Here is a 26,531-nt window from a genome sequence, read left to right on the forward strand (position 1 = left end):
TGTATGATGTGAATAACATTACTTTATAATGTAATTAACTTCTGAATAAAGTCACTACATAATTTACAATAAAAGAGACTCAAAAGGAACATTAAAATATATATTTGCCTTAACATTTTACAACCGGCCAAATTGTAAAAAATATATGGTAAATCCTTTTTAACTCCAGTTCCCTAAACTACCAGCAAAAACCTTAAAAATAAAATCTTATCTCATACAGCAGCTCTCTGGATTGGATACTGATTGCAATTCATGTTTGAAGTGGAAACAAAGAATCAGAGATGCTTTCTGGAAAGAAGGGTGAGGAGACATTATTCAAGGGCAATGTGCATTCTAATGTCAAACTTCTGAAATATTTTATTTACTTTAAATCCTTTATTATTACTACAAATACCTTTATGTAGTACTTGTCACATACATCTAGCATTTAAGTATATGCACTCAGTTCTCTCCCACTTTAAACAAAACAGTTTTTCAAAACGAGGAATTACAAAACTAAATAGAAAGATTTGAGGCCACAGTCTTAAGATGCCACAGCAAACGTAGCAGCCAATCTTCACATTTCCCCTAGGAAACTCTTAAAACACACAGTTAAACCTATTCTTTAACTGTAATCCTGTCTACTTCATCTCTGGGAACATTTATTATAAAGAAGCTTCTATGCTGAAAGATTGAATTCTCTGAGCCACCTTTCCCTATGTCCCAACCCCGCTCCCTGTCCTCCAAGGGATTCCGCCCAGGTGAACACAGCTCAGTCTCTTCCCATCCTAATGGCCAAAAGAGTTAGTACACCCATAGGAAACTTGCGCCCTTCGTCCTGGTTATTTTTCTTCTTAATAGGCACATTAAAGACAGGTCTCTGGTAGGACATTTAGTCTTTGGAAAAAATGAAAAATACTAGTCTGGAGTCAGAATCCCTTTAGGATACTTTGAGAGATAGCAAGCAAAATGCTTATTCAGGCCAATTGTCAAAGAACTGCAATGTAAAAGATGTAAAACATTCATAATTTCATCTCTTTGGTGAAATTACTGCACACTGCTTGTAACAGAAACAAACTACCTGTTTTGATTCACTGAATACCATAAAAAATATTCAAAGTCAGTAATTCTGTTGGCCAATACCATACACTTCAGTAGTTCCTTCCTTTGTATTTCAGTATCACTGCATTTTGCATTAAGTGATTAAACTTTCATACTTCAGTAACCATGGCATTTTCAGACCACTAGAACATAGTGTGGTTACAATTTATTTTCTTTATACAACCCATTCAGTATCTGTCAACTAATCACATGTCATTTGCATTTATTGTGGCTAAGGTAATAGCACTGGCCAAAAAAAAAAAAAAAAATGGTTACCTACCTTTTCGTAACTGTTGTTCATCAAGATGTGTTGTTCACGTCCATTACACACTAGGTGTGCGCGCGCCGCGTGCATGGACGTCAGAAACTTTTTCCCTTAGCGGCTCCCGTCGGGCCGGCAGGGAGGCCCCTGCCAGAGTGGCACCTCATGCTGGTGCATATATACCCCTGCCGACCCGACCCCCCTTCAGTTCCTTCTTGCTGGAGACTCCGACAGAGGGGAAGGGGGTGGGAAGTGTAATGGACGTGAACAACACATCTCAAAGAACAACAGTTACGAAACAGTAGGTAACCATTTTTTCTTCTTCGAGTGATTGTTCACGACCATTACACATTAGGTGACTCACAAGCTTACCATAGGAGGAGGGTAGGAGTCATGGAACAATTGATTGAAGCACAGCGGAACCTGCACCAAGAAAGCTGCCGAGGACACTTGAGCCCTAGTCGAGTGAGCCGGGGCTGGCACCTTGGCGAGCTCATAGCACGTGCGGATGCAATCCACAATCCACAACGATATCCGTTGTGCCGAGACAGGAAGTCCTTTCATTCTTTCCGCAATGGCGATGAACAACTGTGTTAACTTGCAGAAAGGTCTAGTCCGCTCCAGACAGAACGCCAGGGCCCTACGGACATCCAGAGTATGCAGGCTATGGTGTCTCAGGTCCATGTGTGGTTTGGGAAAGAACACTGGCAAACAAATGCCCTGCCCCATATGAAATTGCGAGATTACTTTAGGGCGAAATTTAGGGTGTGGCCTAAAAACTGTATAAGGGGCTCTGAGGTGAAGGCCCTCAACTTGGACCCCCTCCTTGCAGACATATTGGCTACCAAAAACGCCACCTTCCAGGAGAGGTGAGTGAAAGAGCAAGAGGCTAGGGGCTTGAAAGGGGATCCCATGAGCTTGATCAGGACCAGGTTAAGGTTCCAGGGAGGGACCGGTGGGCATGAGTAGGGAAACACCCTCTCCAGTCCTTGAGGAAGCAGGCTACCATAGGGTTGGAAAACACAGAATGCCCAGGCTCCCCCAGGTGGAACACCAAAATGACAGCCAGATGCACTCTAATCAAGGAGGGGGCAAGATCTTGATGCTTGAGGTGCAGCAGGTATTCCAGGATGACTGGAACGGAGGCCTGGAGTGGCTGTATATGTTTTGGTTCACACCAGCAGGAGAATCTCTTCCACTTAGCGAGATATGTCGCCCTAGTGGAAGGCTTCCTACTGCCAAGGAGAATGTGTCGTACCTGAAGAGAGCACTGACTCTGTATAGCGTTCAACCACAGAATTTCCATGCCATGAGATGCAGTGACTGCAGGTTCGGGTGGAGCAGGCGCCCTCAGTCCTGCGTGATAAGATCTCAGTGCAGGGGCAGGGCAATCGGGGTGGCCACTGACAGCTCCAGCAAAGTCGTAAACCAATGTGGGTGGGGCCAAGCTGGGATGATGAGAATCATTCCCGCCTTGTCTTTGCAAACTTTGAGGAGAACTCTGTGGATGAGCGGGAGAGGAGGAAGGGTAAACTGCAGACTCCCACTCCAAGGGATCGCGAAAGCATCTGCAACCGAGCTCAGACTGTGGTTTTGGAACGAGCAAAACTGTGGGCACTGACTGTTGTCCTTGGTCGCAAAGAGATCCATTTGGGGAAATCCCCACTTCTGGAAGATCGATTGCAGGACGTCCAATCTCATTGTACCACGTGCATGAATGGTCAACCTGCTGAGGCAGTCCGCCAGCTCGTTTCGCTCCCCTGGGAGGTATGACGCTACAAGGTGTACTGAGCAGGCTATACAAAAGTCCCATAGGAGAAGGGCCTCTTGGCAGAGGGGAGAGGATCGGGCTCCGTCCTGCTTGTTTATACAGAACATGGCGGTGGTGTTGTCTGTCAGAACTTTCACGCTGTGACCTTCTAAAGTAGCGTGAAAGGTTTGGCAGGCCAGGCAAACCACCCTGAGCTCCTTCACATTGATGTGGAGCAGCATTTAGTCCCTGGACCACAAGCCTTGTGTCCGTAGGTCCCCCAAGTGTGCTCCCCAGCTGAGGTCTGACGTGTCTGTTACCAGCGTCAGAGTGGGCTGCAGTGCGGCAAAGGGGATCCCCTCGCAAACTACCTACTGATTGAGCCACCAGCGTAAGAGTCCAACACCTGGGCAGGGATTGTCACTACAAGGTCCAAGGGGTCTCTGCCGTGGCGATACAACCGGGCTAGCCACAATTGCAAAGACCTGAGCTGCACGCAAGTGTGTTTGACCATCTGAGTGCATGCCATCATGTGCCCTAGAAGCTGCAGGCAGCATCTGACCATGGTTGTGGGGAACCTCAGCACTGAGTCTATGGCACACTGGATGGCCAGTAATCTGGACTCCAGGAGGCTCGCCCGCACCTGTGCCAAGTCCAGGACTGCCCCAAAGAATTCCAGCCTTTGTGTGGGTATCAAGGAGGACTTGGACACATTGACTAGAAGACCTAGCCTGCGCAATACATCCAATGCTACCACCACATGGGAACCGACCTCCTCCTTGGACTGACTTGCCAGGAGCCAGTCGTCTAGGTACGGGTATACTTTAATTCTCCTTTTTCATAAAAAGGCTACCACCACTGACATGCATTTTGTGAACACACAGGGGGCTGCTGCCAGACCGAAGGGTAGGACCATAAACTGGTAATGGTGCTGGTTTAGGGTGAACCGCAGGAATGCCGGTGAGCGGGATAAATAGCAACGTGAAAGTACACATCTTTCATGTCGAGGGCAGCGTACCAATCCCCCGGACCCAGGGACAGAATAATAGTGCCTAGGGAGACCATGCGGAAGCGGACCTTGACTAAAAATTTGTTGAGCCCACGCAGATCTAAAATGGGTTGAAGACCCCCCCCTTTGCTTTGGGGATGAGAAAATAACAGGAGTAAAACCCCTTCCCCCTTAGATCCCGAGGGACCTCTTCCACTGCCCCCGCCTTGAGGAGTGTTTGTACCTCCTGCATAAGGAGTTGCCCGTGAGAGGGGTCCCTGAAGAGGGACGGGGAAGAGGGGTGGGAGGGAGGGAGGGAGGGAAGGAGAACTGAAGCGATTGGCCAACCTGCAGACACGGCAGATAACAAACCGGCCCGGCCCGCCAGGGGCTTTTCCCTGCACAAGCAGCAGAACAAGTTTGGGAACCACTGCCTTAACCTAATTTAACACTCAGTTTATTAGCAAAAATTCTGACATCTTAATTAATTAGGTAGCGCTCGTTAGTCAAAACGTGGGCATTGCATTATTATGCTGAATGTGGCACAGCTCTCCAAGAAAAATTAAAAAGGAAAGTGTCTCCATTTAATCTATTTAGTGGCTTCATGTAAATCATTTGAGAGGCTTTTTTTATTCCTGAATAACTACATTGACTAAGGGCTAGTCTACACTGGCTATGCTAAAGCACTGCCATGGCAGTGCTTTAATGTGCCTTGTGTGATCACGGCGCAGCGCTGGGAGGGAGCTCTCCCAGTGCTCTAAAAAAACACCTCCACGAGGGGTGTAGCTACCAGCGCTGGTGCACTGTCTACACTGGTACTTTACAGCACTGAAACTTGCTGTGCTCAAGGGGATGTTTTTTCACACCCCTGAGCAAGAAAGTTGCAGCAGTGTAAATTGCCAGTGTAGACAAGCCCTGAGGAAGTATTCTTCAGAGAAGAAATCCTGCACATTTTATTCATGCAAGAAGTCCTGTTAAAGCCAAATGGTTTACTTGCACAAGTAAGGGGAACAGCTCTTTCTGCCATCCAAGGTAAGGGTTCTAGCCCACAAAAGCTTATGCCCAAATAAATTTGTTAGTCTCTAAGGTGTCACAAGAACTACTTGTTCTTTTTGCTGATACAGACTAACACGGCTACCATTCTGAAAGGAATTGCTGAGCATCTTGGCTAACAGCAGATTAAAACTTTTTAGAAAAGGTTCACAAAGTTAAGTGGGAGGGGTTGAGTACACAGATGAGGTTACTGAACCTATATCTTTATTAATCCTAGATTAGGTTTTGTATGAGACGAACCTTGATCTAATTTAACTTCAGACTGGATAATCATGACAAATATTGACGAACAATGTTGTCATTTTAGTTGTACTAGGCAAACTGAAAAGTATTATTCATTATATTTGCTTTGGGCAGTGTTTTAACACTAAAGTATTTTAAGCTTTTAAACTGCAGCTTCTTAATAGCCTAAATTTAGCTAAAATTCATATCACCATTTAATACCTTCTTATCACCATTTGCATCATGACGACACTGGTGATGAAGTTTCCCTTAAGGAGGTCTGCTCTTGTATTATTAATATATTTCAAACATGCATTCAAGGTTTCTCTAAGGTTTTCAAGATGTATCAGCTTTAAAGTCCATGTCTTTCTTATCGTTCCTTTCAAGAGGAAGCTACAGTATCCTTGGCTACAACCTTCTCTCTTGTAGACTACGCAGAAAGATTTCCTATGACAAATCTTATCTGCCCATCTTTGACATAGCCAGATGAAATATGCCATTAGAAGTTGCACAGCATTGCTTGTTTCTACTAATTCAAGGTTACTTAGCCTGTTTACAGGATGAAAAGGTCACACATTGTAATAATGGGGGAAAAATCTGTCAAATTTCTCAAGCTGCTAACTATAGCTCTTTACTCTATATTGATTAAATGCTACTAGAGCAAAACTATTATCCTGGCTTCCTGACTGAAAAACAATACAGCCTCTGGATTTGCTCTGTTCTTATATATGCTAAAATATAGCTATATATGGCAAGATACTGGTTATAAAGAAGCACATAGTGTTAGAACCAAAATAAATACACCACTATTGGCAAACTTTACACTAACATCCATTTAAGACAAAAAGCTCTGCAGCAATTATTAGGCAATATAATAATATAAATATGTATGCAACAAAGCCAATAAAGGTGATCAATACAAATCATCTTGAAAACACAGCTCAGTATCTGGTGCCCTCACTTTGATTCCCATTATAGGGGGAAATGCCCTTTGCTCCAGCTAAATCTTCTAGCTCACTGCATCTTTCCCAGCTGACCTTCCGTACCCCTCCCCTCCTCCTCCACCACCACCACCACCATCACCGCCACTACCACATATACAGGCAAAGAGAACATGGTAGGTGGAGCTAGTGCTCTGCTGACAGCCCCACAGTACCAAACAATGGCTGAAATGGCATTTGGCCCAATAAAACAAAGATCAGGTAAAACAGATATAACCTCCAGGAACTATAATTCCCTACAAGAGTCTGAAAGGGTCACCAATCTTTTTTTATATTATTTCTGTCTAAAACTATTTGTCTCCCTGGAATTGGATATTAACAGACTTTGCCAGTAAGAGTAAACAGACATATATGGAAAAATTGGAAATATGTATTTGTGGCTATGACATTTATTTTAAAGTACATATAGGACACACACTGCTATTCCTAATTAATCGGTTATGAGCTTTTTAATGTAAATTGCATCACTTATAAATTTGTGGTCTGATCAGCCCTTGGAAATCAGTTTTATTTTTCTCCTCAACAGAAAATTGTAGCTTGAACATATTTCAAATTCAGATTAAATCGAACAGTCCTAATGATATTAAAAGGAAAGAGGAAGGATGGTATGACAGCCAGTCTACACTGAAAACTTACAATTGGCATAGCTACATCTCTCAGGGGAGTGAAAATACAGACTCCTGAGAGATTAAGCTATGCCAGCCTAGCCCCCAATGTAGACAGTGCTATGTTGATGGAAGAATTCTTCTATTGACCTAGCTACTGTCTCTCAGGGACAGTGACAGGAGAACTCATCGAGTAACTGTAGTGAGTGTCTACCCTGAAGTGCTACAGCCATGCAGCTGTGGCACTGTAGCGTTTTAAATGTTGACATACCCTGAGACAGACACATCACGTAAAAACTTGATCAAATAATTCTAGGGGCTGTCCTTCCCTAATATAGATTAATCAGAATCTAAGCTTAATTATTTGAGTTAAATGCTAGCCCTAATGGTCATAAACACGATCGGAGGGCAAACCAATTCTGTTGCAGAAACAGAGGCTGCAACAAAAGATGTCAGGGATGAGAACCCCCAACCCTAACACTCTTCTCAATGGTGTGTTAACTCTGAGCACTCTCTTTGGAGGACCACTTAGAGTGCCAATATGTTTCAAAAGCATAAACTTCAAGATATCTGCAGAGAAGAGGTACTGTGAGGACTCCAATACTTTCCCAGTGTTCATCTCAAGGCAGACTGTACACCATAATTAGTTTCTAAGCACAGGCCACATGAAGCTGCTTCAAAAGGCTCACCTCACATTCCACAGAGGAATCTTCACAAGATGCAGGGCACAGTGCAGTTTGCAAATGACCCCTGCAACTTTCACCTCCTGGAGTCTCTGTACCACATCATCTGCAAGTGGCAGAGGAATGAAGCAGAGAGCAAAGAATACAGGCTCTATAAAGCTATTTCAGACCACACAAGGGTGTCTCCTGCTGCCTCTGCTCCTGCTTTTCCACATCCAGCCACAAGTGTAGGGAGGTCCAGAGACTGGTGTAGTGAATGTTAGAGAGGAAGGGGAAATGTTCTGAATATGAGGAGGGGGTGCACATGTTCTAAGCCAGTGAGCGCTTGTTGGGAGAGGTTTCAGAGCCAAAGCAGTGGTTCTGAGTTGTGATGAGGTCAGAAAGAGGGAACCAGAATTCTCAGCCTTAGCGATAGTTGGGGGGTAGAATGAAGAGAGTTAAGGGGGTTCAAGGAATTTGAACTGGGAAGGGATAAATGGGTGGGTAGATCACATCCAAGAAAGACAGTAGGGTAAGAGCTAGACTGGAGGAGAAAGATTGGGACTAAGAGAGACCTTTAAGGTGAGTCACAAATGGATCAATACTGGTTTCTCCCATCCTTCCGTTTTCTGTAAAGCATCCTAGTTTTCCCACTTTGATAATATGATGTAGTCCTGCAAGGGAGCAATGGTGGAGAGGGATGAGGATGGAAATAGTGATGGGAAGCCCCACCAGTTGTTTTGGACACTAGCCCACAGTCAGTCTGAAAACCTGGCATGTTGTACGAGCAAACGTTTTCCTTTATCGGGATTTTTTCGCCTTTTCCAAACAAGATATACTCTTACCACTTTTTGACCTGAGTGCTTAGCCAAAATTTGGGGTCTATTGGGTTGTTTAGGTGAGCAGGAGAAATTGATGGAGTCAGCTATTTTTTATGCAATCCTGTTAAGAACATACAAAGCCCCAGTTCCCTGAACACAGCATGTATTTTCTTTGCTCACAGGTCCAAACCACTCTACAGCTAGCTCTTAACTCAAATACATTTTATTTAGGCTTTTCTCAAGACCACCTTCCCAATGCTAATTCTGGCTGAGTCCTTGGCTTTCTGCTGCTTCTCTCTCAGATTCTCTGCTGTTACTTCTGCATCTCTCATAGACAGACACATATTCCCCCAAACACTAACCAGCAAAACCCCTCTGCCTACCTGTGCCTGTGTTTGGGTGGAGGCTGCTATTATTTCAGCTCTCTAGTTCAATAAAGGAGTTTAGTTGTTTCTTACATTTATCAGTAATGAAGGGCAGCTGTTACACTCACCAGTTTCAACCAGATTTAACCCAACTCATAACAATACTGTGTTTAGCAACCTTCTTTTTAAGGGAAAATGTGTGTGGCTATTAGGGTAGCCAGGTGGAACTGTATCCTGCTGAACTCTGCTCATACACTGAGTATTATCTAGAACTATCCCTCCTCCTTCAATCTGAAAGGATAGAGTCACAAAACAAAGCAGCCACAGAATGAATTAGCTTGTCTCTCTGATTGGGGCAGATGCTAGAGATCTCCACCATGGTGCAGCCCTTGTCCTCCTAACACTCTTTTCTAAATAGATTCTCCTTCCCTTCTACAACACAGTTGGTCTGGGTGACGGGGTGAGTAAAATGTTTCTGCACATCCACAAAGCATTCAGGACTGACACATTCTCAAGAGTAAGTTGTAAAAAGGGAAATTACAGTTTTCCAGCAGGATTTTTCATTTTTTAGAACAAGAGCATCAATACGTTTTTCTGAAAGATAACTGAAAATGTGGCTGAGCCAAACTAGTATTGTAGCTTATAGAGAATACATATATACTCTCTCTCAAAGTAATGCTTTGAGACATTGTCAAAATGTGTCACCTCCTTATTACAAGCAATTAAGACAAACATTGCGCTTCACAGGACAGGCTTATTGACAAGCCTGCGCACATGTTATGATACAGACATCCAAAAGACCAGATAAGCTATATCTAGTGACATCTGCTCCTCGGTCTACATGTGAATTTTCTTCTTAAATAATCCTGTCGTCAAGCATTTCAGTACTGATGCCATTTCATCATTCACCAACTCCACCATTTCCTCCACCTTGAGCAACTAAACTCTGTGGTTTTCTCACTGCATCCACACCTGCTCTAGAACCAGCACTGAAAGTTCTTGATGAGCCTTTCCCCTATACACAGGTCTGTAGTCCTTCTTTTCAGGGGATATTGGACTGTTCATGGACACCAGAATTAGTGATTAAGAAAACAGATGGTTTGCTATAAACACAGGTGCCAGATCACACCCTATATTATGCTCAATGCATCAGAAATGTTTGAGACAACAGAGAAATGGAATCTTGATCACTGACATGACTAGACAGTTTCATCTGTTGTGCAAAAGGTAGTTTGGGGCAACAGGAATGTGGATGGCATCTACAAGAGTTGGAGATAATAGTGAAAAATCCCTTGAAGATCTTCACTAAAGAGCTGAATGTATGCTTAAATCACAGCAAAACTGAATATCACAGAAGAGAATACACTGCTAGAAAGGAACTTCCTAGTGGGCTCTAATGGAGGATCTGATATTTGCAGTCAGCTTAGCCAAATCAATTGCAGTGAGATGGAGAGGAACAAGATGATTCTGAGCAAGAGCAAATAAGTAATACTTGGATGTTGCAGAGCAGCATTTTGTGCTGCCTTTGAGAATGGCTTACCTCAGGATGATGGAACCTTCCATGAGAGGTTTTTTTGGGGGGGTGGGGGGAGTTAATGCTGGTGACAAGGCGTTGGATAACCATCTAGAATACAGTTTCAAGAAAATGCAGACCATACAAACAAAATTACTTCTAAAAATGGAGTCTACTGGGTAAAAAAAAAAAAATAAACTATCCAAAGACATAGGAATTTGACAGCAAATTAAACAATGCACCAGAGAGAGTGCAGGGCCAGAAGACTATTTTTAAGGTACTGTACTTGCACAACAGTGTCATCATAGAGCACTTCCTCTAGTTCACTGAAGCCAGTCACATGACTGGAAGAGAAAGCAGAGAAGGTGTTGACTGACCTGCAAACCGTATGAGTGGATCTCAGTGGCCTGGTAGATTTGAGTTTTGATGGAGCTAATGCCCTGAGTAGATGCTTTTTCTGGAGCCCAGGCACCCATTTCCAGTGAATAACCAGTTGCATTCTATGACCATTATGCAAGTCACTGTCTAAAATGTGATCAGTAAGATCTAGTGAAGTTCTTGAGGCTAATGATGGGTTGGATACAACAACCACCACCACCACCAATAATAATAATAAAAGAGTAACCCATCTAGATCGTCATGTCAAGAGTCCTTTGGATGACAAGCAGTTACAGCCTAAGCTGCGTGGCCACAGGCTATCAAGGGCCGCGCAGATGGGGAGAGGCACCTCTCCCCCACCCCCAGCCTGGGAGCTGCCACAGCCGGGAGAGAGGCACCTTTCCCCTGGTCCCTGGGCTCCTGTGGTGAGAGAGGGCTGGGGGGAGTCCTCTCTCCCTGCCGCAGCGCTGGGGCAGCCTGCACCCTAAACCCCTCATCTACGGCCCTACCCCAGAGCACACATCCCCAGCCAGAGCCCTCGCCCTCCCACACTCCAACCCTCTGGTCCTGAGCCCCATCCCGCACCCCAAGCCCCTCATCCCCAGCCCCACCCCAGAGCCCGCACCCTCAACCAGAGCCCTCACCCCCTGAACCCCAGCCCTCTGACCCAGCCTGAGCTCCCTCCCTCCTACACTCTGAACCCCACAGCCACACTCCGACCACACATCACCTCCATATTGGTGCACATAACAAAATTATTTCCACATATGGATGTAAAAAATTAGAGGGAACACTGAATAACAGGAAATAAACGGCTTCAACCAATGAGTGAATTGACATAAGGTTGTCATTTTCCATCCATTTTATATTTTGGATAATCTGGAAGCAAGGTTGGGATACACCAGGACATGCAAATATTCTCCTTTGTGCTTTGAAAAATACAGAGTTTTTCATCTTTACTCAATATTTTGAAATAATTTTGCATTAGACAAAAAACGTCAGCAATGGATTACTGTGCTCCACAACAGACTTGCTTGTGGCAAAAAAACATACTAAAAATAGATCTTCCAAGCCTGGCCTAAAAATTATAATGATTTCAGCAAGCTCTCAGCAAAAGCAGAGGAAACGAGAAGTGACATTGACTTCGAGTTTTCAACATTCTGTATTAAGTGACAAAGCATTTTGAGAACTTTTGTAATAAAAGGCGCTACAAAGAATTAGGTAGTATTATGTGGCCAAACAAATATGGGAAGACACATCCTTTGTAGATGGCTTTGGTCTTCAATATGATTTTTTCAATCTTATTTTTCCGCCTTTCTATTGTGGAGTGTTGATGTGCCCTTTTCCCTGTGTGATTAAAAGTGAAGACTAGTCAGCAATCACAGAGAAACGTAGTAAAAGCAAGACAAAAAACCCCACTGCAGTCACGGTTTATACAGCAATACTAAATCTCATTGCTGAAAGATTCCCTTTGTGTTTTAAAGGGACACTGAACTTGAAACCCAGGTTGTGGGGTTTTTTAAAATGGAGTTAGCAGTTATTCCAGCTAATACACCTGCCTTTGATTTCCTCTGGCAATTTGTGTGGTTTTATAATCACATTTTCACATTAAAAAAAAATATTCTGCCAACACACACAAACAAACAAGGGAAACTGACTGACTATAAGAAGAAATAGAGTAATTGACTATGCACAAAGTGGTGTCAAAAATCACAGAATAAATTGGGGAAAACAAATATTTTTCTTTTCTGTTACAAAAATTAGAAATGTTACGTATTATAATTGTGTATTTGTAAAGCACACAGCACACTGGGGTCCTGGTTCATAACTAGGGCTCCTGGGCACTACAGTAATAATAATTATTACTATTATAATTTTTATTCCTGTAACAGAAGTGTGATTTTTAAGTAGTTGCTCCTTTAGAGTTTAGAAATGGGCTGGATTAAGGCAAGTGGATAGGGTACTAACGAAACTGAGAGCAGTTACATTTTTAGGGGCTACCATACCACATACAAGTGTGTTGTGATTCTGACACCATTCTGCTGACCACAAACTATGGTGGGGTATACACTTTGGCAATAGGTAAACTACAGATATACACAGTGAATTTAATCATTTTATGTAGACTGTGGTCACTTTATTAATTGTCGTGCTAAATTCACAATCCTAATATGTAGACTGAAGTCTTGCCTATTGATGCCTCTGCTCTAAACATTTCCTGGAAATGTAGTAAAGGAGTTTTCATTCTTGCTCGTGCAAAAGATACTAAAATGCTAATTCCAGCCTTCTTAAATGGAGAAACCCACTGTACTTATTAGGCAATATAATCAGCATTTGATCAGGTCTGCCAGGTGATTTGAATTCTTGAATACAACCTAGTGGTCTTGCTGCTGGCTACAGAACTTAACTACAAAATTTTACTTTAAGCAGCAGATGGATGAGAAATCCAGCCACTTGCATGTCATCACCACAATGGAAACAAAGCAGATACAACAACTTCCATGTGGCCAGAAGGTACAAGGGAGGAGTTCTCACACTCACTAACCAAAGACAATTATGGCCAATAGGGAGAAAGTGTCAACAACTGAGAATTAAGGAAGAGATTAAAATATCACACTTTTGTGTTTACATTCAATCAATCCCATGCTCTTACCTTCTTTGCTGACTCCCTGTGTTTTATCTATTGGAGAGGGAACTGGCAGGTAACCCTATATTTAGGATGCCTAACACTTTCCATTATAAAAATATTTTTCACACTGGGCACACCCAGGAGAGCTGCTGGAACCTCTGTACAGGAAAGTGAAGGGAAGGCAGTGGAAGAAAGAACCAGACTGAGTCTCGGCACATGGCCTTAGTTACCTATGCACTCTTGAGGAAGAACAGGAGACAGAGTGTGAGCTTGCTGAGCTGGGCCCATCTCTTAAAACACTACCAGACCCAGAACCTGTCCCAGCAACCCATTCCCCCTTATTCTGAGGCCACATCTTGTCGCAATTTCCTGGGGCAATTTGCTCTGTCTTATATCAAAGGGGCTTCAGCTCATGTATCTCCTCTGACCACAACTGTGTCAGTTACTTAGATTATACACCATCTGGGAGGGAGGAAACATGTCTTACCTAGTTTTTCTAGGAACCTTGCAAATTCAAAACTATGTTTGGTAATACATTTTAAAAAATAATCCAGTAGTAAAAGGTAGCCAAACACAAGTTAGCCCTAGCCAAACACAAGTTATTGGGCTCAATACAGGGGTGAGTGGGTGAAATGTAATGGCATGTGATAACCAGGAGATAAGACTAGATCAGGGGCGGGCAAACTTTTTGGGCCGAGGACCACATCTAGGTAGGGAAATTGTATGCAGGCCAGGGCAGGGGGTTGGGTTGCAGGAGGGAGTGCGGGGTGTGGGAGCAGGTGAGGTGTGCAGGAAGGGGCTCAGGGCAAGGGATTGGGGCAGAGAGAGGTGCGGGGTATATGAGGGGGCTCAGGGAAGTGGGTGCAGGAGGGGTGCAGACTGCGGGAGGGAGCTCAGGGCAGGAGGTTGGGGTGCAGGAGAGGTGCAGGGTGCAGCAGGAGGCTCAGGGCAGGGGGTTGGGGTTCACAGGGGTGCAGCAGGGAGCTCAGGGCAGGGGGTGGGTTGCAGAAGGAGTGTGGGATGTACAAGGGGGCTTGGGCAAGGAGTTGGGGTGCAGGAGGGGTATGAGGTGCAGGCAGGGCATTTAGGGCAGGGAGTTGGGGGCGGGGTGCAGGCAGGGTTTGGGCTCCAGCCCGGCGCCGCTTACCTCGAGCAGCTCTGGGGTGGCAGCAGTGCGCACCGGGGCAGGGCAGGCTCCCTCAATACCTGCCCTGGCCCCACGCCATGTGACTCCAGGAAGCTCTGTGGCCCCTGGGAGAAGGGCGGAGGGCTCCGCATGCGCTGCCTTTGCTGCGCCTCCAGGTATCTCCCCCAAAGCTCCCATTGGCCGTGGTTCCCCGTTCCCAGCCAATGGGAGCTGCAGGGGGGGCGGTGCCTGAAGGCAAGGGCAACGCACGGAGCCTTCTGCCCTCCCATCTGGGGGCAGCAGGGAAGTGGTGCCAGCTGCTTCTGAGAGCGGCGCGGGGACCGCGGCACCATGGGGGGAAATCCCAAAGGCCGGATCGAAAGCCCTGAGGGGCCAGATCCGGCCCACAGGCCATAGTTTGCCCACCCCTGGACCAGATGAACTAATGGTCCCTTCTGGCCTTCAACTCTATGAAAACTATAGAAAGAATAATTTTTACTCAGATTTGGTTATTTTAGACCAACTTTATTTAGCTTTGAAAAATTTGCTTCAGTTTAACAAATCAGTGATATGTTCTAGTAAAATGCACAGGCACAAGTGTACTTGCCTTCCCTTTTTACTCACACAGCAGTTGCCTATGACATAATACCTGGACTTAGTAAGTTTAGCACTGGTACTCCAAGAAAAGCTCCTCAGCGTCTGTCAATGATCTCCTTCCAGAAAATGGCATTTGGGGAGTTACAGAATGACAGGATTCTTCCAAAGGTGAACAGTTTGTGACATTAGAAATAGTAGCAAATGGTAGAACAGAGTCTGCTCTGAGTGTAAATCCAAGACATCGCCAAAGTTATTCCTGCTTTACATCTGTACAACTGAAAGCAGATCCACCAGTATAGCCATCTCATCAGCAGTGTGACAAGCAGCTTGTGTTTAAAAGTACCTGACAACTCTGCAAACTAAAATGTAGAATGGTGACCTTTCGAAGTACAGAAATCATCCAGTTCTGGCTGCATTCTTTATCCTAGTTTGAACTGATGCTAATATGAAAGTGTAACTAGTCTGAAACTTCCCTTTACTTGAGATGTGCTGCTACAGTAGCATCTGCTTCCTGCTTCTTATGTAGGTTAGGATGAGATTTTGTTTTGTTTTTCTAAGGAAATGATAGTGCTGCTATTTTTAAAAGCTCCTGTGTAGCTGCTAGTTCAAAAGCTGTATATCAAGTTATGGAGCTCCAGAGCAGCGCTGCCTTAATTGAATGTGGATGCATATCAATTTCAAAACTGTATTTCACACAAAGCCTAATTATTAGTATTACTCTCATATTAGTGTCATTTTAGTATGAGAGCTCATATTTAAAATATCCATTGTCATATCTACCAGGGTATGATGTTAACTGCATAGAAGTCCCTATAAAACAAGTTAATAAACTGAGTCACTTAGGAATAAGGTGGGGGAATTGAAAATACACCTCCGAAGATTGGTCTTGATTATTTTTTCTTAAAATGCTACAAGAGAATTCATCCTCAGTAGAGATCTTTATTAATGAGGGTAAGTTTGCACTGCCATTTGTGAAAAGCATCCCACACCTGTTAAATAGCTTCCAGCTTCCCACCATCTTGCTCTCAGTTTCCATCAATACAGACTCAGAGGAGCATGCAAGATGGGCACAGTCAGAGGATCAGTACAATTACTAAAATGATGTCAGGGGACCCAACTGTGACATAGCTCCATGTCACAGATAATTTTTAGCATAGTTTGGGTGGGAAATTCTTTTCTCCATGTGCTATTTTTGTGATGTGGGATATATATATATATATATCCATGGATCAGGGCCATAGTTAAAGTCTCACCATCTATTCCATAAAAATGGGACTGGGCTGGGAAGTGGTGTTAAAACCATATCCTGAGACATGGCAATGCAGCCACTCCCTTTGGCTCTGCTGTCTGGCTCTCCTGCTCCTCCTCTTAGGTCTAGCTATTTTAGATGTTTTTATTTCAGGAAGCCCATACTGATCTATTTTTACATTTTAACTATGTGAGGTTCTTAAAGGCATCAGTTGATTGACAGGCTCCTAATTAAATCATTACCACCACCTTGGGCATATGAGTATTTGAAGCAGTAATGATGGATTTGATGGAGAGTTTTCTACCTCAGAAGACAACCACTTTAAATCCCATGACTACTAAGGACACGTGCCCATTGAGAGTTTTCTTTTATGTAAGCTATAGGCTTTTATTCACACCTGCATTCTTTAGTTGGAGGGAAGAGATGGAGGAGAAAGGTAGAAGGGCTGTTATCCCCTGACTTAACTGGGAATTAGTGCTGGATTCGATCTGCAGCATGGAGCAAAGAAATCTTGCTCTACAAGCCCCACTGTAGTTAAAATAATGCTTTTAAACTGTATCAGCATTGTTAATCTTAGTGGGATTGACTGACTTGCCATGATAAAAATATATCTTAACATCAGAAATTCCACTTCGTGGGACAGAAAGGTTAATGACAAACAGTCTAAATAGGCACAAACATGCCAGTGCAAAGGAATAAACCTCAGGACATAGTCTCTTCCCTACATCCTACTTCCCATACTCCCCAAGAGTCACATTTAAACACAAAACAGTATAAAATGATAAAGGGCAACTTAAGAAAAGAAATAAAAAGCAACACTGAATGCCAAATTTTAAGCACCATTGTTTGCTGGATTTCATCATGAATCAGTCAGTTTGGGATGCTGGAGTTGTTCTGACAGTGTATCCCCCACATACTTTTGGCTGGCTATTGTAACTCCGGTGTGTCTTCAGGCATTATCCCACCCGGATTTATTACCTATTCTAAAGGTGGCATACTTCTGCTCCATATAGTGCTCAGTGGTTACCTATCAGGTGTAATTCTCCTCAAGATAAAGTTTAGGATTATGTTTTTGACTATTACTGTTAGTATATGGAGTTTTCCTTTATATCAAGGCCTTTCTTCACACAACTTCTATATGATTGGTTTTCAATACATGTCAAATTCTTTGATACTGTGCTATGAACATTTAAAAGAACAGTAAGTTTTATTTTAATATTTATTTTAACAGAACACTTTTCTGCTCAAAGCAGTGTTTTAACTTAATCAGTTTAGAAGAGAATTCATTTGTTTGTTTTTAAAAAATAACAGTTTTTTTCTTGAGAGAGCAGCTTCAACCCAAGCACAATTCAAAGATTCAACAGAGAGTGGAGGAAAGAGGAACACTGATACTTTCAAGTTAAAAGACCAGTGGCCTGATTTTCTAGAATTACCAAGCACACAGGAATCCCACAGAAATCAGCAGGAGCTGCAAGCAGTTAGAGCCTTTGAAAAATGGTCAGGCGATTCATGTCTTACAATCCTCAACATCCTAGGTCCTTTCAGAGTTGTTAATGATCATTTGAATAATAGTATGATTAAGTTAAAAAATGGTTTACAGTTAACCACCATTCATTCATAGCTTATTTGCACGGCACCAGAAGCTAAAACCCCCAACTCAATACCAGGGCCCAACTGCGTCAGGTGCTGTACAAGCACAGCAATGTATGGTCCTTGCCCCAATGCACTTACAAAGTGATTTGGGAAGAGACACAACAAATGAGTTTATCAATAAAGGGAAGATGGACAAATCATAGATTATTAGGGTTGGAAGGGACCTCAAGAGATCATCTAGTCCAACCCCCTGCTCAAAGCAGGACCAATCCCCAAATGGTCCCCTTAAGGATTGAATTCACAACCCTGTGTTTAGCAGGCCAATGCTCAAACCACTGAGCTACAGGAATAGTGTCATGTGGTTCCACAGGGTAATTATAAATATTATTCCTATGAATATAACTTAGTAGTTCCAAGTAATCATTTTTTAGTTGGAGATGGAGATAGTGAGATATGTGCCGGGACTGTGCAGACATGAGAGAGGGAGACAGGGCAGTACGCAAGTGTGATAAGGTAGGAGACACGAATGGCTGAAATGGAAGGTGAGAGGTGGGGAGAGTAGGATTGCTGCCCAGGAAGGAGGAGGAGGGAGAAGTGAGTGGTTTAGGTGTGAGAGTCAGTAGTACAGATACATTTTAGTGTACATTAGTCACTTGGTCTTAGGGTTGCCAACCCTCCCGGTTTCACCGGGAGTCTCCCAGAATCAGGCCTTATCTCCCAGAGGCTACTGTAGCCAAACCATGAGATTTTAGGCTGATAAAAGTCTGGCAGCACACTGGGACTAAGGCAGGCTCCCTACATGTCCTGGCTCTGTGCCACTCCCAGAATCGGCTAGCATGTCCCTTAGGCCCCTGGATATGGGGGTTTGCACACTACCACCGCCCCGAGCGCTGACTCCGCTGCTCCTATTGGCCGGAAACTGCGGCCAATGGGAGCTGCGGGGTGGCACTTAAGGCAGCAAGCAGCGCGCGCGTAGCCTCCTTCCCCACCCAGGGGCTGCAGGGACATGCCGGCTGCTTCTGAGAACTGTGCGGGGCCAGAGCAGGCAGGGAGCCTGCCTTAGCCCCACTTTACCACCAACGGAGAGCCACCCCAGGTAAGCGCCTCCCGACTGCAGCCTGCACCCTACACCTTCTTCTGCACCCCAACCCCCTATCCCAGCCCAGAGACCTCTCCCACATCCAAACTCTCTCCCAGAGCCAGCACCCCGCATCTGCTCCTGCACCCCTACCCCATCCCAGCCCTAAGCCCTCCCCCTGCACCCAAACTCTCTCCCAGAGCTTGCACCTCGCACCCCCTCCTGCACCCCAACCCCCTGCCCCAGCCTCACCCCAGAGCCCCTTCCCACACCAACCCCCCCACCCGGTGAAAGTGAGGGTGGGGGACAGCGAGCGATGGAGGGAAGGGGGATGGAGTGAGCAGGGCAGGGCCTCTGAGAAGGGGCAGGGCAGGGGGGTGGGGCAAGGGTGTTTGTGTTTGTGTGATTAGACAGTTGGCAACCCTAGCCTTGTACCTCCTGCCTAAGCACCTGATTCTCCATGTGAGGAATTCCACTGAAGCCATATGAGTAAAGGTTTTAATGTTCAGGCCCCAACAACAAAATACCCAGTAGCTAAACCCATAGTATTGTGGGTTCATTTACATCAGGGTTTCTCAAACAGGAGTTGCCGCTTGTGTAGGGAAAGCCCCTGGCAGGCCGGGCCGGTGTGTTTACCTGCCCTGTCCGCAGGTCTGGCCAATCACGGCTCCCACTGGCCACGGCTCGCTGCTCCCATTGGCCCAGAGCAGCTCCCATTGACCCGGAGCAGCGATCCATGGCCAGTGGGAGCCGTGATCGGCCAGACCTGTGGAAGGGGCAGGTAAACACACCGGCCCGGCCCGCCAGGGGCTTTCCCTACACAAGTGGTGACCCCTGTTTGAGAAACCCTGATTTACATCCACAAATTCTAATTTCCTTTGGGTTTCAGACACAAACAGCTGTTGATATTCCATTGGTATATGTTGTCCTACGTCTCAGGACCTTAACTGTTTGCTAATACATTAGAGGACATTGCTGCAATGGTGACTGCTCCTGGAAAGAGAAAGGAAGCGGAGCTAGGAATTAATTATGGAAAGTAGCTGAGGGCTAAAAACTGCTGTTAACTCAGAACCAGGAGTGATCAGAGTGGAATCACAGTTTTCTAAGAGATTGCACTAAGCAGGCATTAATGTAACTCAGGGGTCAGCAACCTTTGAGAAGTGGTGTGCCAAGTCTTCATTAATTTAAGGTTTCGCATGCCAGTAAAAGGTTTCACATGCCAGACGGGCAGCGCGGGCAGCAGATGGAACCCAGACCGGCAGTGGGCTGAGTGGCTCAGCCCGCTGCCAGTCTGAGGTTCCAACCGCTGGCCCCTGCCAGCCAGGGTCCCGGCCGCCGGCCCCACTCAGCCCACTGCTGGCCAGGTTCCGTCCATCCAGGCCGGCAGTGGGCTGAGCAGGGCCAGCAACCGGGACCCTGGCTGGCAAGGAGCCGGTGGCCAGGACACCAGACCAGCAGCATGCTGAGTGGCTCATCCTGCTGCCGGTCTGGGGTCCTGGCCCCACTCGGCCCGCTGCCACCCTGGGTTCCGTCCATCCAGGTCAGCAGCGGGCTGAGCAGGGCTGGCGGCCGGGACCCTGGCTGGCAAGGGCCAGCAGCCAGGACACCAGACCAGCAGCGTGCTGAGCAGCTCATCCCGCTGCCGGTCTGGGGTTCCATCCGCCGGCCCCTGCCAGCCAGGGTCCCACCCACCAGCCCCGCTCAGCCTGCTGCCAGCCCAGGTTCCATCTATCCAGGCCAACAGCAGGCTGAGCGGAGCCAGCAGCCAGGACCCCAGCTGTCAGCAGCCTACCACTAAAAATCAGCCCGTGTGCCACCTTTGGCACACGTGCCACAGGTTGCCAACCCAATGTAACTACAGGTGGCCCAACCTGAACTCACAATTTTCCTTCTCACAATTTTAATTGAGAGAGACAGTTGCTTCCGTTTTATAGCCCCTTTCCTTATTTCACCCACTCTCTCGCACTGCATACACAGGTTCAGATGGTAGGCATATCTTCCCTGATAGAGCCTTCTACTACAAAGCCTTGTAGTGCTTTCCCAAGTGCAATGGAGCAACAAAGCATAGAAATTAGAGTTAGACAACTTAGTGATCAAAATGCCCAAGTCCTGTCTATAATACAGCTTCTGCCCAATTTCTACCACGTGTGGAGCTACACCAGTGGAGAATTACCACTGCAATGTTTGCGTGGGGGCCTTGTCTTCATAAGGGTGACCTACACTGATAACAAATTTCAGCTAAATGGGCATGGAGGGGAGAACACAATAAGATGTCTAGCTCAAATTGTGAGAAGCTAGACCACTATCAGCTCAATGCCTTGAATTCGACACGCAGTCTGAATTTGGAACCTAGCAAAACTCATTGCTTCCTATTTCACACTACGTGGTTTTATGTGAATGCAGCATCGTGCTCTACACTGCCACTAAAAGCACCAAAGGGAAAAAAAAAGTTAAACTGACAACCTCTTCAAGTTCATTAGTTTGTGGCTTCACCAAATCAGAAAGGATCTAGAAGAGAAGATATATGCAGCTTATAAATGTGTGTGTGACAACTTTTAGGTAAATGTGTATAAGTTTTGAATAAACCTCTAAAACTTGGGCATGCTCAATTTAGTTCAGTCCCCTCTGCTCCCCCCCCCCCCCAAAAGCCACAACTTTAATAGTTTAAATCTGCTTTATTCTCCATGTGGCACCTTGCTTTAATCCTACCTTTCCAAAGGAGCTCAAATTACATAAGGCCTTTTTATCTCGTTTCCTTTTTCTTTACCAGCTCATCGGCATATTAAGCGCTGAGAGCTTGCTCAGCTCTGTACAAGCTTTATACAAAGCTCTGTACAAAGAGTCTACCTCCTAGTTAGTTACAATTTGCACAAAGGTAAAACCACCATGGGAATCTCTTTTTAAAACTGTGCTACAGAGCTATGTTAGCTGAGTTCCCAATATGGTCAAGCTTGCAAAAAAACAGTACCCATTGCCCAAAGAAATGAATATATTTAATCTGAATTGCTGGATTTTCTGATGAAATATCTTACCAATCAGAACCTAAAAACTTTGATGTTACTGAAATGTTAAGCATACCCTTTTAAATAAAAGAAGCTTACTATTTTCTAAACTACATCTTTTGGACGGAAGAACATGGTATTTTTTATTTGTATGTGCACAATTACTGCACAGAGAAGAAAAACGCTAAAGGAAATGTTTTTTGAAAGTCAAATATATTATGCATGTTTCCCCAACAGGTTTTCCTGTTTATCATACTTCTCCTGGTTCACTACAATGAAGACAAAAATCAAAATGAAATCACTGTCTAGAAAGAAAACAGATGTCTACCATCCTGTTCAAGGTCAGGAAGAACACTATTAGTCACTAGACTCTGAAGCCAACCAGCTCAGTAGAAAGCCTGCCAATATTGATTAGTCAGTTAGACTTCTTCATATCGTGGCCTCTCTTCTCAATATTGAGGTTCTAGGATGTGATTCTATACCTTCCCTGCAGCAGCTGTAGTGCTCGCTCACATGAAAGTCATATTAAGATGGCATGAGACCCCTCATTCCTGATTTTGTTCATTTACTGTTCTGAAAAAGAGGCAGATGGTGCTGCGAAATCAAGGACTGGCAGCGCTGTGCAGAGAGCTAAATGTCTTATTTGGATATTTATAATGCCCCATGTCCTTGTGGTATCATGACATTCAGGGCACAAGGACTGGATGAGAGGGGAATAGAGAGATGGTATGCATGTTTTATTTGAAACCAATTTTCTCTGTTTTTAAATGGTTTCGTTTAAAAACAAAATGCAAGTGAAATGCCCACTGACCATGGATGAAAACCAAGTTTAAAGAGAGCAAGAGAGACACATCCCTCCCTACCCAAAGAGAATGCATGGCCTTTGCAGAAAGGCCCCAAAAGTTTAAAGATTCAGATTAGTCCAGCCCAGGGAAGGAGGAAGGAAGACCATGTAAATTCCAAAGTCATGGGGCTCTCATCAAAAGCTCTGATAGTAGCCCCCTCTTCTTTCAAACAGATGGAACTTCAGTTTGAGCACTTCCTTTGATCACAGCTGCAGCACATAGAGACTCTGGCGGTCTCTCAGGTTGGCAGGTCCCACACTATTTAGGGCTTTATCACACACACCCCTTAAGCTCCATATTCAAACCCAGATATAGCAGTGCAGATCCCAGAGCAATGGTGGGAAACACCATATAGCAAGCGGGTCACTGCATTTGTGCCAGCTTCAGTCTCCAAATGGATCTAACATGCAGCCCTATTAAAAAAAAAATCACACTGCAGTAGTCTAATCTAGATGGATCCCCGTTGTGAGGTCAACATCTGAAACATCTTGTCAATAGCCCCCTGCCAAGAATTGATGAGGCTGGGAGGAAGCCATCCTAGCTATCTCTGTTTGCTAATCAAAGAGTGGCTGGGAATCTAACCAGATCCTGAAAATGATAACTCAAATAACAAATGGAAAACAATCCTTCCACATCTTCCAGATGTTTTCCCTTACCTACACACCTAATTTCTACCTTAGTGGACTCAGGCTTTTCCAGGTACGTCCGGATTTCAAGCATGACTGATAAAGCAATCAGTTACATTGTCTCCCTTTTGCCTGATGCAGTCAAAGTAATTGTAATCAACATATTGGCAGTCATTGTCAGGGATGCAGTGCGTTCTACCCATATAGAGCCCCCACATGCGTGTACTAATGTAATGACCCCTACACCACAGGTCATACATAAGGGTTGGGGGTTTTTAAGCAAAAAAGCACACATCTCTACCACTAAAAGATTAATTCCATTATCTGCCAGAAATAGTAGGCTATTATCTGTGGACTAGCCATAAGGGGATTCAGGCATTTTACTTCTATGCTACACGCACAAACTAATCTTTTGATTTATACACATAAAAGTTATTCATTCTTTTGATGAAAAAAATAACTTAAGAATGTTAAACCTTACATGAACCCATGGTGCAGCTATTCATTATGTACTTTAATGCACATGTACAAGAGCAGTCAGATAAATGAGTCCACAGTCATTTACTTTACATATTTGTTAAGCATAGCCTTATCTCCTCATTTGTTGGTTTGTCTGATAGGAACTCCTGACTGTGCCTCAAGCCATGTGGAGTACACACAGTAACCAAAGTAACCCAAAGTAATGTATCCAAAACAGACAAGGTCTTTGCCAGATCCCACATTTATTGGGTTTAAAGTCAACAAAAATAAAATCTGATAATTTACAAAAAAGGACTAAGATATTTAATAACTTGAGAAGCAAATAAGTGTATGAATTATTTTGCCTTTAAAAAAATGTTTACAGAAAGTCATAAATGGAAACATTCCTAAATTTCTCGCCAAGAATTTCCTTTCCTCTACAATTTGAACATGGCCTACTATACACTTTTCTTAAGTTATTTCCTGACAGCATGTTATTTATGCTTACTGACAATGTTATTATACTTAATAAGCACAATTTCCCTTAAAAAGAAGAAGAGGATTACCAAGACATTGGAACATTCTAGCCAATTCCCAGCTAGACATTTTCAGACACTTTTGTGTAATATGGCAGCAATGCAATACAATACAATGACAAGAATTTGGATTGCTTATCAATGCAAAGCTCAGCAAGCAGTTAACTTTGATATTAAAGGTTTTGCAAAGAAAGCCAGACTCAAAAATACCAAGCCATATTTTCTTCAAATACAAGACACTGATCCAATTCAAATTAGATCAACTAAAATACAAGTTTGATGTTAGAGCAGAGAAATCAAATTAAAACAATACTGAACATTAGAATTCCTGTCAAGATAGCTATGAAGAGATTCTGCGAGATATACATAGACATGGGAGGGAAGAAGAGAGCTGATTCCCCATTAATAAAAGGAGTTAGGAGCTTCTATGGCATGGTCTCTCTCCTTCCTTACCCACCTCCTCCATACTTCTAAGGTGATTCCTTAGAATCAAGAATCAAGAATTCACATGTGGAGAGTGATGGACCTCGTGGGATGATAATTGTTACCCTCCCCAGTACTTAGCAAGCTCTCCTGAAAAGCTATCAGCAGCTTTAAAATCAAAACTAAAAATCATTTCTACCCTCACACCAGGGGCGCCAGAATGGAGGGAAGTTAGGGGGCCATTACCCCCCGCCTCACTTTTAGGATGATTTTGCCACTCCTACCCCCACACCTCATGCCACAATTACCCAACATACAGTTCAGAGTTTCAGAGGCAGCTAGGCACTAGTTTCTAATGGATTCCTCAAGATATGCATGGCTCTTGAGGGAGGCAAAGTGTTTGTGGACTACACCTGCTGCCTCTTCTATGGGAGGCAACCATCCCCTGCACCAGAATATCTGTGAGGGAAGCACACAGGGGTACTTTCAATTACTTCTTTCCCTGGTTCCAGTCTTATTCTGGAAGGGCACAATTGACTCGGTTACAGTGCATACTACCACTCTTAGGCACACATCATTGCCCTCTCACAGGATAGCTGCTTCTCTCTGAACCTAGCTTCTCTTGTGTAGTCAACAGAGGGGAGGAACATTTCCTATGATCTACCCTGTGGGACAGGGTATTCCTGTGGTCCTGAAGCTCTTTTTTATCTGCTAGTTTCATCTGCTCCCACCCCACCTTTCACACACACTCCTTTAGGTCACAAATGCTTATCCCCTGAGTACAGGAGTTCAACAATTCTAAGACTGGTTTCAGGAAATGCATTAAAGTTAAATTATTAACCAAAACACATTCTAGTTAGTTTCCTTGAGAGTACTTAGAAGCAATTGGGGAACCATTATTTTCCTTAGCTGGTATCTATTGTTAAACCTCATGATAATCGAGGCAGCCCCCACCCCAGTGTTTTTTAGGGCAGAGTGATTACATCTCATTGCTCAAGGACTGTGAATAGCTTTCAGTATCCAAGAAGAGTAATATCTTTTCCTGATGAAATCTGCATGATTATTAAGATTGATTCATGCACTTCTAAGTGAAAGACCCTTAAAAGTTATTAAAATTCTCAAATGTCAAGGTCTCATTTCAAGAGACAGAGTTTTTCCAGATACCAGAAGAACGTTTTTTTAGCTCTCCATGTTAAACTATACAGATTGTCCATTGGCATATTACAGATGCAATTTCAATTCAATAATACATTATTTGGGAACACTCATAGTTTGTTATGCTAAGTGGAAAAGTCGCAGAAAGTGTGTTTATCAGACACACACACAATTCAAACAGGATAAAGTTTTGTGAGTCCAGACACATCAATTAACCATTTTGCTGAAGTTGTTGGAACTGGAAGCATATATAATGGAGAACACTGCTACTGTATGTCAAGAATACTAAGTTATAAGTGGTAACTAATATTGCCTTTGACTAACTAAACTGGGAACACAGTCTCTGCAGGAATGCCCTCATCCTTTTATGTGTTTCACTAGTATACTCATCTCATCCATATTGACAGTAGGATTAGAGGTACACCCATCGGTCAATTGGAAGCTAATTTATAAAGTTGATAGTCTATTACATAGTACATTTTTAAAAGTTGCTTCCTAATGCTGAACAGTATG

General features: G+C 44.2%; 1 protein-coding gene and 1 long non-coding RNA gene across 7 annotated transcripts in view; one reads left to right on the top strand and one right to left on the bottom strand.

Moving 5' to 3' along the window:
- TMTC2 (transmembrane O-mannosyltransferase targeting cadherins 2) overlaps positions 1–26,531 on the bottom strand; it is a 379,315-nt gene that overhangs the window by 300,190 nt on the left and 52,594 nt on the right. The gene's annotated exons all lie outside the window — the stretch shown is intronic.
- Positions 15,124–24,165, top strand: LOC120395342. The gene is made up of 3 exons (XR_005592608.1): positions 15,124–15,220; positions 22,212–22,315; positions 24,066–24,165. It is a non-coding gene; the product is annotated as an uncharacterized LOC120395342 (long non-coding RNA).

The sequence above is a fragment of the Mauremys reevesii genome, linkage group 1 (genome assembly GCF_016161935.1).
Source record: "Mauremys reevesii isolate NIE-2019 linkage group 1, ASM1616193v1, whole genome shotgun sequence".
In the NCBI taxonomy this organism is placed as follows: Eukaryota; Metazoa; Chordata; order Testudines; family Geoemydidae; genus Mauremys; species Mauremys reevesii.